Source organism: Ctenopharyngodon idella, chromosome 17 (genome assembly GCF_019924925.1).
Source record: "Ctenopharyngodon idella isolate HZGC_01 chromosome 17, HZGC01, whole genome shotgun sequence".
NCBI classification, from domain to species: Eukaryota; Metazoa; Chordata; class Actinopteri; order Cypriniformes; family Xenocyprididae; genus Ctenopharyngodon; species Ctenopharyngodon idella.
The window spans coordinates 11,890,305-11,907,785 of NC_067236.1; the positions used below are offsets into that span (position 1 = coordinate 11,890,305).

The following is a 17,481-nucleotide window of genomic DNA, read 5'->3' on the forward strand; positions in this document are numbered from 1 at the left end:
TTCTAGTAAAATACCTGAAAACTCCTAAAAAAAATGTATCTTTATGTATTATATTAGAGAAGTATATATTAAAGATGCATATATATTATATTATATATATAAAATATTGCGGCTCATACTGCAGCTTATAAATATTCCATACTCTATTGGCATATTATCTTTTCTTTATTAAGCAGAAAATTCACTAAATGTGTTAGATTTATGTTTTATGTTTAAAAAAAATTGCAAAAAGGGTAAAAAGAAATCTATTTAAGGTATATTTTCTAAACTATTTTGTATTACATTTTTTAAACAAATTCTTAATATCTTACAATACATTTGAAAATTATTTAAATATTTTATTGGGGAAAAATATATATTAAGAACCAAGGTTTTTCCTGCATAGAGAATAACGAGGTGGCCGCCACCGTCAAATTTCGTGCCGCCTCCGGCTGTAGACAAAACTCAGACAGGCAGTCACATGCTCAGATACCCCTTTTCCACCGACACGGTTCTGTTGCGGGTTCCCGGCCTGTGTGCATTCTCGAACCGTTCGATGATGCGCGGATCGTGGATCGCGGTTTTATCCGCAGATACTGCGGATAATCCGCGGGTCGGGCGGGCCAAGTAATAAAAAATAACATTCCAATTAATTGCAGGTGGATGAGAGATAAATTATTAATGTGTTGATTTTAATAAAGACACGGAACTCTCATTTCACGGCAAGACGCAACAAAAGTGCGAAGAATTGTAATGTGATGATCAGGTGCAGATATATAAATAAAAGAATATCATCGGGTGGTTGGCGGGTGGATGATTTATTTTTAACAGTGGATTCAGGTACAAGTCAATGCACAGACTTTTTTCTTTGTTTAATTTGCACAATGAACATGGGTTGGAGCTCTTTATTTTGAACACTCAAAGTGCACCAGATTAATGAATTTATCTTTAAAATGTAAAAAAAAATTTGTGTTTTGAGCCAGGAAAACATATTTTTTTCAATGCATTAAGGGGCTGTTGTTTTTCCTCCTTCTTCTTCTATTGGTTGATTTTATAATGGGGTAGTCGGTGCGTGTGTGTCATATGACTCCTTTACAACTGTTCTTTGTAGTCGTAGTGTCACTGATACCTGGAGCTGTGAGCTTGAAAGTGCCCAGACCTCATCAAACCCCTCCTCAGACATGAAAGCACACACAAAACACAGAGAGAGAGAGAGAGAGAGAGAGAGAAAGAGGAAGAAAGAGAGAGCATCATAAGCTTAGCAAGAGGGCTGATTGCTTAGAGCCAATTTACTGGCTAACCTTGACCTTTTCTGACTTGGTCAAGATCATCTTGGTGAGTCATACAGCAAAACTCAAGTACAAAAGCAAATATGTGCAGTTCGCTGGTAGAGAGATGATACTCACACAAACACAAACACACACACACACACACACACACACACACACACACACACACACACAGAGAGAGAGAGAGAGAGAGAGAGAGAGAGAGAGAGAGAGGCATAGTGGGTATTCAGAACATGAAGAGCAAGAGGAGACACATGCAGCTAACCACAGACAGATGTCTCGCATCACTGGGGTGATGTCTGTGGGACACAATCTCTGCCAGTAGCATTAATCACTGGAACACTGTGAGTGAATGTGTGGGTGGATATCCCAACATGGATATTAAAACACTAGCATTGTGGGGACCAGCAGGGCTTGACGTTAACACCCGCCAAATGCAAGTGGATTTCAGCAATGGCGTGTAACACAGTCACTCCTACCAGCCACTTTGGCGGGTTGAATTTTATATATAATATACATTTTTCAATTGTAGTCTTTTAAAACAGCATCTGAAAAAATAAACTAAGTGCAATGTAGTGGTGTCAAAAATATCGATTTTTTGATACATATTGATACTGAAATATCTGTGGGTGGATTTCAGCAGTGGCGTGTAACGCAGTCACTCCTGCTAGCCACTTCGGCCATTTGAATTTTATATATAATATACATTTTTAAATTGTAGTCTCTTAGTGTTGTCAAAAATATTGATTTTTTCTATACATATCGATACTGAAATATCTGAAATGCTTCCAATACTCATTTTCCACAGAATAGATACACGATACCAGCTGCGCTTTCTCGCTCTCTCATCTCTCCGACAGTGAGTTAACACACAAACCCACCTCCCCTCATTCACTAGTTTCATTTGTTCCAAATGAATATTGTTGGTGTTACAGTGCTTGAATTTCGAACGTGGGATTGTGCGAATTGTGCATAATTTTACTCATTCCCGCAGATTTTGTGCTCACACCCAAAGTGCGCAGACATAAAGCCACCTCTCAGTACTAAACTGAGTTCTTTTTTGCTGCTTATTGCACTTAAACAGTCAAACACACAAAATAATGTCAAAATGTTAGTCTTGGCAAATATTCATGTAAACACAGTCAGTTATGTTTTAAGTAGGGCTGGGTATCGAATTCGATACTTTTTAGGTACCTACCGAATTGCCTCGATACTATCGAGTATTGAAAGTGTCTTGAAATTTCGATACCTCCGAACAAAGCCGGGGAGAGGGGGCGGAGAAATGATGTCGCTGTCTCGTTGAGCAATGTAATAATGTTGCACTTTGGAAAACCACTAGCCACAGTGGCTGGTAAGCAAAAAAGTTAATGTCAAGCCCTGGGACTGGCAACAAAAACAAAGAAAATCTGAACATTCAGTAGGGTTACTTTGAGGATTAGGTTTAAGTTTAGGGCATATAATTAACTCAGTATGAAGACAATAGCAGTCATTAATAAAAGTCCCTGCCATGATAGAAAAATCTGTTTGAGCAGATCTCCAATTAAGTTTATAAGGTCGTGTTGAACATGGATGCACATACACCTGGTGTGGGTCCTGAAGGGATATTATTATTAGTTATCGTGAATTCAGTGCCAACACATATACTCATTATAGCCCAGTGTGCCGAGCCACCTTTACCCAACTCACACCCCTGCAGAGAAAGACCGACATACAGCCCTACTAGAATACATTTTATGTGTCCAGTAGTGTCACTTGAAACTCATACAGACAGCAGAGTATGTGTAAAATATTACGCCACGAAAATATTAAGCCAAAGTTGTACCTTAATTTAAATCATTTTATTTTACCACCATTACCATTCAAAACTTTGGGCATGGTCTCTAATGCTTACTAAGGCTGCACTTACTATACAGTAAAACAGTATTATTGTGAAATATTATTACAATTTAAAATAAGTGTTTTATATTTTAATATATTTTAAAATGTAATTTATTCTTGTGATGGCAGCTGAATTTTCAGCAGCCATTTCTCCAGACTTCAGTGTCACATGATCCTTCAGAAATCATTTTAATATGGTGATTTGGAGATAAGAAACATTTTTTGTTATTAAAATATTAATTTCTTTATTTAAAAAAAAAATAAAATAAAATCAAATGGTAGTGTATGTACCAAGCCAAAATTGCAAAAGTTGTACCTTAATTTTAATTGTTTTATTTTATCATCTTTTAATTAAATATGTCCGTATAATTTGAAAAAGTAATGCATAAAGTTATAAAAATAGAATCTCCCTCACACAGCCTCTTTGTGTTATGTCAGGGACTATATCTTCCAGCAGAACAAACTAAATAAATTTGCCTAATAAAATAACGTTTTAATAAAATATTGTATGTTTTCTTATTATGTAATATGTCTAACCATTTTATAAAAGGAATAATGCACTGAAGGCCATCATATTCTGTGCCTGCATCCCTAATAACCTTCAGGCCTGTTTCACAACACACACAATAGCAGTGTGTTTTCATTTCACCAAAAAAATTACAGAATTCACACAGCCTGTGTTCACTAATCCAACAAATTCCACTTGCTATCATTCATTTTGCATTCCAATATCCTGTGGGGTGTGGTGAACTGAATTCATATTCCCATTTGTGATATAAAAGAGAGCCAATTCTAAAATTCTGAATTTGCTCGCTCCTGGTGTTTGAGCGCTTATCCTTTAGAAGAATTTTGATAGCTCTCACGTCTGTCAAACTATTTGTGCAAAATATTGATTTAGGGCTGCCGGAGATGTTAAAGGGAAGACAAATGATTTGTCACCAGTGCAAAAACAAAGAAATATGAGACTTGTCATAAGCGTACATGCTGCGTCTGTGACATACATAAACCACAGAATGATACTGAACGGCAGAATGCCTCAGAAGAGACACCATTGTGCGTTTCAAACGCAACGTAAGATTTATTTCTGACCCATTCTTTACTATTTACACATTATTTAATTTGCTGTCTGTTTAAAAGACATGAGTAAAATGTCAAGTGGGATTTGAAGAGAGTGAGTCTGATCATAATGGGTCAGTCAGATAGAGGCCAGGGTCATCTCATAGCAGTCGCTATGACGACAGCAAAGATTTCAGTGGCAAATAAGTGAGCACTGAAACTACAGGTGCAGGGAAAAAAAGTCAAATATGGGAGTCAGTGAAACATGTAAAGTGCTGGTCTCACTGAAAGAGTTTCTGTTGAATGGTTGCAATTATGATCCTTTTGGAAGCCATTAAAACTGTATCTGCCCATGAGCAGGGCTGTTGAAAGCTCTTAATGCCTGACAGATTGGGCAGAAAGACAGGCAGGTGCGGTTTGAGCTTGTATAGCTGCAGTGGAACGGATGAGGCAGAGCTGAAACTAACTGTCGGCGGTCCAGATACGCTCTGGCATTGAGGTGAGACATAAGGCTTGATGTGAGCGCCAGCAGCACATTTCTCCCAGCGTGCCAAGCACAAAGACACCTGTAGGGGAAAATGGCCAACCCGTGGTGACTATCATGAAGATGAATGACCATTGAAGACCTCTTGATTTTATACTATCACATGAACAGGAAGAAGCACTCACTGTAGACAGGAGGAAATCAAGGACACTTTCTGAGTACCCTGTACCACAGGGGAAGAGTGAGATTGTATTAAATGCAATACAGACATGTTCTTAACAAATACTACAGAAATTTCAAGTTGGACAGCCAGCCTGACACACATTATGACAGTTTGAAATTTGCCCTCCATGTGTGAGAGGAGGTAAGCGCTGAAAGCAATGTCCTGGCTATGAGAGTGTGACCTGTGCAAGTGAAATATGTCATTGCATTTCAGAGAGAGGAAAATAACTTGACATTTTCTCTTTCCCAGACTGTGGCTGTAAGATAGAGGAGTGTTTTTTTCGAGCATGTGAGGAGGGGGAGTATACATTTAGAGGCTCATTCTAAAAGGAAATCATTCTGTTTTTCTGAGATGGTTGTGATGAAATCACCAGCTGACATGCAGGAGCACATGTGACACTGGAAGGGCTGTCAAGTCACCTTTATTTCTATAGCGCTTTATACAATACAGATCGTTTTAAAGCAGCTTCACAGGAATAAACAGCAAAGTAACAGAACCAATGATGCAAACTTCCTCAAATATGAGACTAATTTTGCGGTAAAGCAGCTCTAAAAAGAAAAAAGGCTGTGTCAGGGGCCGTTCGCGTCTTTTCCACGTGCAAGTCAGTTATTTCAAATGTAGCCGCTCTCATGATGGAAGCGATGCGGTCGCGACGAGCATGCGGTGCGTTTTCTAAAAATTCTCGACTTTTCAGAATGCCGCAAGCGCACCGCAGGTCATGTGACAAGAACCAACCGATCAGCTTCGGCCTTTCCGTAACAAAACATCGAAATCTCAGCTGAACATAGCTGTACAGGGTGGTTTTTATATCTCATCTCCATAAATATATCTAGTAGTAAAGCTAATGCAAGGGCTAGAAATCAATTTATCCGGTCCCACTTTATATTAAGTGGCATTAACTACTATGTACTTACATTTAAATTAATCATTTGATACAATGCACTTATTGTGTACAATACATACATGTTTTTACATTGTACTTATATTTTAAAAACACCTGCATGTAATTACATCTGTAATTAATTTCTGTAATTACATTTATAATTACACTGTTGACCCATCCCTTACACCTTACCCCTACCCTTAAACCTACCCATACCACAAAAGCTTTCCCTAACCTTACCCGTATCCCACCTCAATAGCAGCAAAAGTGTTTTTCAATTCAATATGAACCCAATAAGTACATTGTACTTATTTTTTGATGTAAGTACATAGCAGTTAAGGCCACTTAATATAAAGTGGGACCATTTATCCTTTGCTGAAACTTCCTACTTCTTGTGGAGTGTGCAGTTCATGGTTGCATAGCAACAACAGACGCCACGGGAGCGCAAGCGCTTTGGAAAGAAGGAGAAAGCGGTGCGGCTGCGCTTTCCAAGCGTTTTTAAATGTGATATGTAAACGGCCCCTCAGTCAGTCAAGATGTGGCCTATGTACGTATTCCTCACACCAGTGCTGTTTATATATGCTATAAATATCATGTACAGGGCTTGACATTACCACTAGCCAAATGTGGGTGGATTTTAGCAGTGGTGTGTAATGTAGTTAATCCTACTAGCCACTTTGGCAGGTTAAATTTTATATATCATATATGCATTTTTCAGTAGTCTTTTGAAACAGCATCTGAAATAATAAACTAAGTGCAATGTAGTGTTGTCAAAAATATAGTTTTTTTTCGATACATATCGATACTGAAATATCTGAAACGCTACCAATACTCATTTTCTGCAGAATAGATACACGATACCAGCTGCGCTTTCTCTCTCTTCTCTTCGACAGTGAGTTGACACACAACAACCCGCCTCCCCACTCACTCGTTTCATTTGCTACGGATGAATATTGTTGGTGTTACAGTGCTTGAATTTCGGCATGGGATTGTGCGTATTGCACATAATTTTACATTCTAAAAGTCGTAAGTTCTTTCCATCAGTGTCCGACTCCGGTTTGAATAATGTAAGGCTAAAAACCGTTACTGTAATTAATTAATTAATTAATTAATATAATTAATACATGACCCTGGACCACAAAACCAGTCATAAGAGTCAATTTTTTGAAATTGAGATTTATACATCATCTGAAAGCTGAATAAATAAGCATTGATGTATGGTTTGTTAGGATAGGTCAATATTTGGCCGAGATACAACTATTTGAAAATCTGGAATCTGGGGGTGCAAAAAAATAAATAAATAAATAAAATATTAAGAAAATTGCCTTTAAAGTTGTCCAAATGAAATCCTTAGCAGCACATATTACTGACAAAAATACATTTTTGATATATTTACAGTAGGAAATTTACAAAATATCTTCATGGAACATGATCTTTACAATGTATTGTTGGCTATTGCTACAAATATACCTGTGCGACTTATGACTGGATTTGTGGTCCAGGGTCACATATAACAAAAAGTTTCTCTACCTTACTAGTGAAGATATCTGCTCTGAGCAAACATTAGCAGGACAATAAAGCACTAGCACATAAATGAACAAGAAAATCGTAAATAGAAGAGGCAAGCCTTTCTGTTTCTCCAGTCACCTAAGGTAAAGGAATCCAAAGCCTGTGATAATGTGCGTATCGTACAGTTGGCCTGGATAACTGTAATACTGTGTGACTCACCCCCAGATTTCCATCACCAAACAAAAACACATCTTCATGCACTTAAGCTAATGTCAAGAGAGACCATCGGCACACATCAGCTCTAATGCCAGCAGTGCTGAAGAGCTCTAGGATGGTGACGGTTTGTAACGGCAGCGCTCCAGAGCAGACAGGCTGGAGTTGCAGCCATGAGGCTGTGAGAGGTGGGAGAGAGCTGACAGGTATTGTCAGGAAACTCAGTGAGTGGCCAGCAGACGGAGACGAGTTTGTCTCTGACGGGTTTACTGAAAAAGCTGCGGGCGAAAAACAGCTTGAGCCAACACAACTCTACAACACACACACACACACACACACACAATACATAGACGTTCTTATTTCTCATTCTGTTTCTAAGAGTCTCTTTTCTCCTCTCATTTCTTCAGGCACTAAATACATTCAGCAGGGGAAGATCACGCACACACAGAGGGAGAAATATATATTAAACCCATGTAAATATTGACTGAGCTATGTGGTCTAGTGGTTAGTAGTAGATATGCTCCAACATATTAAAATGGTCAGCAAAGGTCTTAACTCACATTGTGTCCTAAAATCAGACATTAGGTACGCTGATAAAAATTGCCATAAAGAAACTATTTTCACTAAGAAATTGCTGGTAAATTTCACAAATAATCAGCAAGTAACAATGCATTAAAGTGAAATTTTGAAGTAGAAATACTGAAATGGTATTTTTTGTAAAACATACTCCAGTAATTTTTGTATTATTTACAACTATGATTAATAATTTTTTAATGTGTATCCCCCACCTGGAAGAAACAATTACCTATGTACTGTACACCCAAAACAAAACAAAAACACTAAATTAAATTAACTTAAATTAACTGAAAATAAAATTTATACAAAAAATATGAATTCAAGTTTCAAAAATGGAGTAATACAATTAAATACAATTACGCTAATTTATAAAAAACATAAAAAGTGTTACTAATAAAAGTCTTGAGTTCAAATCTTAGGAATATGCTTTTTAATAAAGCAAGTAAAATCTCAACTTTCAACCAGAGGGGCAGGGAGAATGGAGAGCGTGAAACTGCTGTGGATGAGTTATAGGGAAGTGAAGTGCATGAAGAGCTGTGTGCAGAACACTTCTGCCCTAGGCAACTGCCAATATTACCTATGCCAGGATCCAGCTCTTGAACTAGTACTCATAAGGGCCATGTGAGTTTGAATATGGCTCAACATTTCTCAGCCCTGTTCCTCCTCTTTCTCCATCATTTCCTGTCACCTCTTTGTGTCTGTCTTCATAAGTGGAGCTTCTCTAAGCTGAATTGTTCACTGAAACATGGTTAGCAATGATTGGTAAAAACCAAAACCCAAACTTTTTCTCTTCTAGTAACTCAGAACAGTGCCAATCCTATCTATAGTCAGGAGGAAGATGAAGAGAATAAGGAGGGTGCGGAGAGAGGTGGAAGTGGAATTCACTTTTGGGCTTTGCTAATCACTTTTGGGCTTAGGGAAAGATTGGCAGAAATGGAAAAGGAGTGAGTTAATGAGAAAATATGAGGATTCTTGTGAGGCCTTTGAATGAAATATGGCTGATATTCTCTCTGTGTGTGGTGGAGACAGGGCTGTCTGTCATTAGCACGCTGAGGGCAGAGAATCTAGGCTAAGTGTTCAGGCCATTTCTGTTGCCTTTCCAACCGACTGCGTAGATATGAGGATTTCACAGCCTATTACACATGATAATTGGAGAACATATTGAATTGGAGGCAATTTTCTCTTCTTCTTTGTATGCATAAATGTTTACAGTATTCACAGTAAAGCCTTTTCTGGAAGCATGTGACAGAGCATACTAGATGACGGATCCAGTCACGTATCCAATATTTGTTTCTATAAATGCGCTTGGCACTCTGTCAAATAATAAATAATAAAAAACCCTAGCATAATAGAGAAGGCTATTTAAATGATGAATGTTTTGTTTACACGGTTTATTAGTAATTCCCGGCACGTAGGGATATTCAATAACAGCACTTTACTAAAAGCGTACCTTTATCTCATTTCATTGTTGTAACTTCTCCGAAATCAATCAACAGAGTGAAAAAGAATGAGTGAAAGAGAAAAGTGATCCCTGGACAATAATTAGAGATGCTTGCATTAGCTGACATTAAAGTGTGGTTACATTAGTGAAATTTTGTAGGAAAAAAGGTCTATTGTCAATAGTGTGTTGATATATGAAGCACAGCTCACAAAGAAGTCAGTTCAAAACCCAGTAGCTTTCTCTTGGTCAGCGCAGTGATTCCGCATGACAAATCTGAGGAAATCTTTCATCCTCGTCGCAAAAATTCCCAATCGCATAGATACCTACTGAAATTACTGGATTTTGCCAGTCAAAATTCACAACGGTAAATGTGACCGCACCTTAAGACAAGTAACTAGACTTTCTGAACATCTAGTTCTAAGTTTAACACTGCTCCGTGCTGAACATGGTACGTCATTTCGTTTTAAAGGCTCTAAATCAGTGTCCGGTGCAGACGGGGGACATTGATCCCTGGCTGAGGTGGCATAGTCATAAAACAGAAGAAATAAAAAGAAAGATGGGAAGACATGAAAGAGTGCATAAAATATTAAGTGCTGACTAAATGTCATCATCACATCCATATGTCATTATAATCAGACGTAATCACAGTTGTCAGTCTGCTGACACACACATCCGTACAACTGACAGCACTCTGATCACTTCTAAGGAGTCTTGATATGAGAGAGACAGACAGAGAGACTAAAGAGACATAAACTTGGTTACCAAAAGATTTAAAGCACTGAGATTTCACCAGCACAGAAGCTATATCTCCTTTTAACATGACTTGTATAGTGAACTAACTGCTAATGTAACTCATTCAAACAAAATAACCATTTTACTTGCTGCCTACATATGCGGCATTTTAACCATCATAACTAACTGGAATGTGATCGATTTGGAACGCTCTACATATTTAAATGTGACACAATAGTGTTCTGCACAGGAGACTCGACACACTATTAATTTCATAATAGTTTGATGTTAGCATGATGCTAAGCTAAAAGTGAGTACCAGTAAATAACCATGCCAAACTATTTTTCAATTTTGAGTTAAAGGCTCACTGAAGTGCCTTGGAACGTGTAGCATTATTCAATGTGTGACATAACTTCCACTGAAACAGGAAGACAGGGCGGGACATATCGAACAGCTCCACCCTTTTTTGAAATAGCCAATAGCGTACTGTTTATATCACAGCTCGGCCAGAGCTGTTGAACTCTGTAAAACTTAAGTTTCCTTCTAATCTCTAACCGTTTATACTCCTAATCTCCTCCATATAGCTTTAAAATAGCTTTCTGTGCAGATTTCAAATGTGTCCGATATGTTTTGTGTTCTGAGTCAACTCACGGATACGATCCGCTCTGTGCTATCGTGTCTCTGAACCGGAGCAGACTGTGTGCACGCTGCTGCAGCGGCTCGCGTGACACAAACGTGAAACCAGACTTCATTCGCCTCAATGGAAAGCATATTTACATTGTCTTAATCATTCCCTGGCCCCTAAATAGTGCATTATGTGCCATTCACTATTTAGAAAATAGTAAATGTGTGAACAAGTGACCAATTTCAGCCGCAGCCTCAGCATCTATTTATAATGTAGGGGGCGGGACGCTTTAGATTCTAGAGAGCATTTGATTGGTCAGAAAATCTGATGAGAAGCTCAAATGAAGGATAATGTCATCAAAACCGTTGGAAGTGACAAGACTGCAAGTTTTGAATGCTTATATCTTCTAAATGTGAATTTTGTCATTGTTTTGGAGCACACTAGCTTAAAGATAATCTTGAGGCTAACATATAGTCAAACCAAAAATTATTCAGACATTTTTGATATATTTTTACTAGTGGGTGCAGGACACTATAGTTCATTTATGTAAGTGAGGATAGCAAAATAAAGTAAACTGTGACATATTAAACCCAAAAATTCTTCATACAGTGGACTACCAGTAAAATTGATAAAAATTTGGAACCAAACATTATTCAGACACTTTGACCTGACCATGTTTTGCTTAAGTGTTATCTGACATAATTAAGATGATTTTTTCTGACACAGTTTAACTCTGAGATCTTGTCATATTTTATTAACATTTTTTTTAAAAACTATAGTGAATAAATTGTGTTAATGAATGAAATGTTCAAGGTGTCTGAATAAATTTTGGTTTGACTGTATTAATACTAAAAGCCAAAAAACTTCAATTTTGATTTCATGGCAACTTTAAATATTAATATTAATAATCAACTTTTTTCTCTCCTCGTCTGCCATCTAGGATTTGAAACAAATATATGCTCTTTTAGTTGCCATGGTTGCTAAAGCAAGCAACTGCCCCATGTATAAATGTAAATGCAATTATTACTTTCTTCCTGATTAGGTCTGAGTTCATTAGCAACACTCTCTTTAACAAAAAATAGCTTTTGCCTGAGCATTAGCAATGAGGAGCGTTAAGAGGTCTAGACTTGATTCCCTCAGTGGCTGGTTTAACGCTTAGAGGCAAATAGGTATACTGAGTTATCAGTTCTGTTCTCTCCCAGTGAGGATGTTCTTAATAAGTCCCGGACCAGGAGCGCCCGGAGACTCTAGCCAAACCCATTACACATGCTGATCTGATTGCCTTCATTCATTATTAAATCAAAATGCTGTGTGGCCTTCATGTCGGCCACTTTATGAGACTTTAAAATTTAAACACTTGGAAACTGACTGGTAATTTTGACTAAACCATCCAGTAAAAGGAGCAGTACGTGCTACACCCATTCCACTCCCAGATGCTATTGGTGATGCTAATGCTTCAAACACAAACTGCTCCCGTCAATGATAGCTCAGAGACTAATTAAACTGAGCATGATGCTGACCAATTATACACAAAACAAGCTCGTTAGAGCACTGTAAGCCTGTTTTATTAATAACCCCATTTATTTATATAATCAGCTCACTTTTATCTGTAAACATTAAAGAGATCAAACTGACTTCTCTAATAGAATATAATTTCATACATTTATTTTTATCCACATTATATATATATATATACACACATAAAAAATACTGGATGGATGGATGGATGGATGGATGGATATAGTATGTACATTGAAAATGCAATACATGCCATCCTGGACAAGGTTTATCTCACAGGAGACAGATCACATGTGCTCTACATAGTTCAATTTTTCTAAACTTTGTTTACACGGCCACATTGCATCTGCCACTCTCACTGTAAATGAATGACTTCCGATTGCTTCACAACTGCAAATGGCTATCAGTGTGACCAATCTTTTAGTCTGACCACTTTAAATAGGCCTCAATTATGTGTAGCAGTTTTAATGAGCAGATGAGTGAGAGTGCAGCTGCAGGAAGAGCCTCAGAGAGACCTGCTCTCCACCACCCCAGATTGGCCAGACGGTGGCTGGCAGCAGTCGGGTGACCACTGCTGTGCCCGGGGCTCAATTTGCACACTCAGCTGCTCTTAATACCCCTTTATTAGACTCTCCATTTTTGTCTGTCTGTCTCTATCCCTCCTCCTAATCTCTCCAGGCTCTTTTGCAAGATTTTAATTAAATCATAATCAGAGGAGAAGTTTTCTGACAGATGTTTGTTTGTGCTAATGTGTAAGAAGAGCTCTCTGAGGTTTTGCACTGAGGTCACACCTCAGCTGCTTGCAGAACATACAGACACAAACAAACAAAAAATCTTCTAAAAATCATCTAATATGCTATAACAAATACATCCTACAAGCACAATGGTTTCTCAGTATGAATGATTCAAAGAATATCTAATTCTGCAGAAAATGATGGCATACATGGCATACATTTTTGTATTATGAGAGCTATTCTTTTTATAATGCTATATAAAAACTGAAATGACAGCATGGAGAACAACATTGTGCCTTTTTTCACAGTCTGTGGATCTGTTGATGCCGTTACATTTCCCCTCTTTCTATGTTTTTCTCAGTTATTTTATGGCACATGTAAAACAAAACAAAAAGAATTAAGGTGATAGGATGTGAATCAGGTCTATATACTGTACTGTCATATATACAATGTGTAAAAGAGACCAGAGGATTTTTATTGATTTATTTATTTTTACATTTTCCTTCATAACTCACAGGCTACTACAAAGCTACCCAACATCATTTGATATATGAAACATATGTGCGACCAGTCAATATTTACATTGGGAAAGACTAGAAAATAGTAATGTATAATACAATCACCCACTTACAAAATAATGATATAATTGCTTTAATAATTATTAAAATGCAAGTTTGATACAGGTTGTTTTGGCTGTAAGGAATATTTATGCATTTAAAGCAAAAGCAACTTTTACGAACTTATATTGATCAGCTGAGCTGAAAACTCTATATTTCGATGATTATGATCTCATTGAAGATTGCGAGGGCACATTCATTGAAAAAAAAAAAAATGTGCATGGATAAATCATTATTATACTACAGGGCTGTTGAATGCTTGAATCTGATTGGTTGACAAATGTTCTAAGGTGTGTAATTATTTTCAGGGAAATGCACCACTAAAGTAGTTCCAGGCAGGTCTTGACCGCATTGCAGTTCCATATCACTTCGCCAAACAATTTCAAACAAAGGTCCTTACAGCCTACAATAGCAAAAGAACCAAAACACACAACAACACTGACCAAGCAAACAAATATAGTAAACAATAAGATAAAAACTACAAATTATTTTCATGTTTTTTTGCAATAATATTACGTTTTGTTATGTACGGAAAGCACATCTTTCTCCCGCTCTCTCTTTCACTCAAAAGCACACACATTCAGTATGAACACACACTCACACAGAAACGTGTTGTCAGCGTTGCTCTGACAATTTTATCAGTAAAATAGTTTAACAACTTAAAAGCTACATGACATTTCTCACTAGCAGTATCAAGGTAATAATGCTGCTGTTCTTTGAGTCGATAAACTTACAGTTTCGCTATTAGTAGAGACGCTGTTGCCGAAAACTGTTGAGAGACACACAGACTCAGATAATTCACATTCACTTAATCTCTCTCACTCTCTCTCTCCCTTGAACTTCAAATATTAAAACACACCCCCTCTCAAAAGGAAAAGCACAATGCAGATCTGATTGATTAGAACAGAGTTTAACAAGGACTCTTAAGGCATATTTACACCAAGAACGTTAACTATACACTGTAAACCCTAATGCTCAAAATACTTAATTGGTTTGAGTAGGACAAACTTAAATTGAACAAATTAGTTCAGTTAAATTAACTGTTATAAGTATTTAGAACTTTCTTTTTCTTTTGAGTTCACAGAGTTCAAGTTAGGAGCAATTAACCTGCATGAGTACTACAAACTCAAAATTTGATAGTTCTGCTTACTTAAAATTGGGAACATCATAACTATGTAACTGATTACCTCAATTTTTTTGAGTTAGCCCAACTTATTTGGGTTTACAGTGTATAAAGATAATTGACCGTTCGCAAAGATCTGCCCCCTTTAGTTACTGTTGCCATGTCTGACAAGCCATGCCAATCTCTTGCCACACATGTTCTCACGCAGTGAACAATACATTGCGGAGCAAAAAGGACATTGACAGCGCGTCGACAGACAAGACAGAGCAGGTTACTTTTGATATGAAACAAAGTCTCAAATTTAAAATTTTGTCATTTTTAAAGAAATTTAAACAGTAAATGCCATTTTGTGGCTCTTTAATGTGTCATGACATATCGCTGTAGCACCTCAGTTCAAGCGGCTCGTGAACTGATCGTCTCTTCCTACTAGTTCAAATAAACATGAATGAACATCAAGGTTCAACAAGGAATGTTGTTTCAAATCACGGAAAGACGTTGATTTTTAAAGTTCAAGTCCACCTACGTTAATCTGCTAATTCCCCTGACTCCTTTGTCGGACAAAATGGCAGATTTTTTTAAAGTAATTCCAATGATATCGTTCCTCTGTATCATTATAGTTGTGGTGTGGATGTAATTCTCATTGAATTGACCCTTCGACGGGGGTTTGATTGACAGGCGATCTAACCAATCATAACGACAAAGCACTCAGGGGAGTTAGTAGATTAACGTCGGTGGACTTGAACTTGAAAAATGGTGTGTACTAACATCTTTCTGCGGTTGAAATAACATTCCTTATGATGTTCATTTATGTTTATTTGATGCTATAAATGATTTAATAGGAAGAGATGATCGGTTCACGAGCCGCTTGAACTCAGGCATTACAGCGATCTGTCACGACACATTAAAGAGCCACAAAACGGTATTTATTGTTTAAATTTCTTTAAAATGACAAAATTTGAAATTTGATACTTTGTTTCATATCAAAAGTAACCTGCTCTGTCTTGTCTGTCGACGCGTTGTCAGTGTCCTCTTTGCTCCGCGATGTATTTTTCACTGCGTGAGAACATGATGTGTGGTGTAAGAATGGCATGGCTTGTCAGACGCAGCAACAGTAACTACAGGGGGCGGGTCTTTGCGAACGGTCAATTAAAATGATTATTAAAACTTAGTTATTGTTAACTTATCCTTATGAAGAAGCCTTTACATTTCTGATGTATCAGCAGCTCAGTTCAACAAATGAAGACTGTGGCCCATACAAAGAGTATCTATATTACAAGTCAGACATGCCATACATTCATTTATTACCTCGGTTTCATTGTCGGTTCATTCTCTGACATGTGGACAGGGGACACTGATCACACATGAACGAGCCATGATGGATCCAAATATCTCTACAGCACAAGACATGAAGATCATTCCTCATAAAATCGCTGTCTTGCACTCACAATGTGTGTCTATGTGTGTGTATGCTGCAGTGATCCATAGATGGCTGTGACTGCAAAAGACTACCATTCCGCACACTGTCAGTTTACTAATGGCTGCCACAACCTTGATTCATTATTATCAAAGATCTGTTTCCAGAATGCTGGTAGGGGAAAAATTATCACTTAAAAGTGCAAACAAATGCGAAAGCCGAGAGAACGTGAGAGACATCTGGGAGACAAAGGCATCAACACGAATAAAACAACAGCTATGGATGTGTGAAATTATTAGTAACTTTATGCAAATCAGGAGAATGTGAAGGATAAATGCACAGTTTGAGATGCCACATGCTGTACTGCCAAGAAAGAGCAATAACTAAGCAACATTGCCTACATCACACGCGTGCTAAAATGCCGGCGCGTAAAAAACACCCAACAGGGAGCAATTCCTGCGTCTTCAACCATAAAATGGTGGTTTTGATAAGCTGCATGGTCAGGCAAGCTTTGATGATTTGGTCATTTGGATATGATTAGTCCACTATCAGCAATAAACAAGCTAAAACCACACAGCTGACGGCAGCAGAGCCGTAAAAACAACTTGACGGGAAGACTTTACGATCTAAATGCTTTTGTATCCTCATAAATCTAAGCCTGTTCAATCCAGAGCATAGGACGTACATAAAACAGTGACCGCAAACTGCACACACATACTGCAGACTTCTATTGTTTTAAATAAAGCTATCTACAAGTACACAGAAATCTTAAATGGATACTTTACCCAAAAAAAACAAAAAGAGTATCCTCATTTATTCACTATCATTCATTCTAAACACGTATGGCTTTCCTTCTTTTGTGGAACAGAATACTTCCATACTCTATATTATGCGAAAAACAGTATGTCAACAGAGTGGTATGTCCGAATACATAGTATTTGAAAAACAGTAGGCGAAAAGTAACTGGAAGACATTCGATGGAGCTGTGAATGGTGATGAAGTGACACAACTGACGCCATAGTAGGTCAATATGACAGTGACAACATGGCGGATGTAGTATGTCCACATTTCGCACTACATAAATTCAGAACATAACATTTTAACGGCTGCGGAATAAATTTCAAACCAAATGTATACCTACTATACAGTATGCGATTTCCAACGCAGTGACTGAAACATTTTTCAAA

General features: G+C 37.6%; 1 protein-coding gene across 2 annotated transcripts in view; it reads right to left on the reverse strand.

The window, feature by feature from the left end:
* The window catches only part of pacrg (PARK2 co-regulated), a 118,043-nt gene that overhangs the window by 53,339 nt on the left and 47,223 nt on the right, over window positions 1-17,481 (reverse strand). The gene's annotated exons all lie outside the window — the stretch shown is intronic.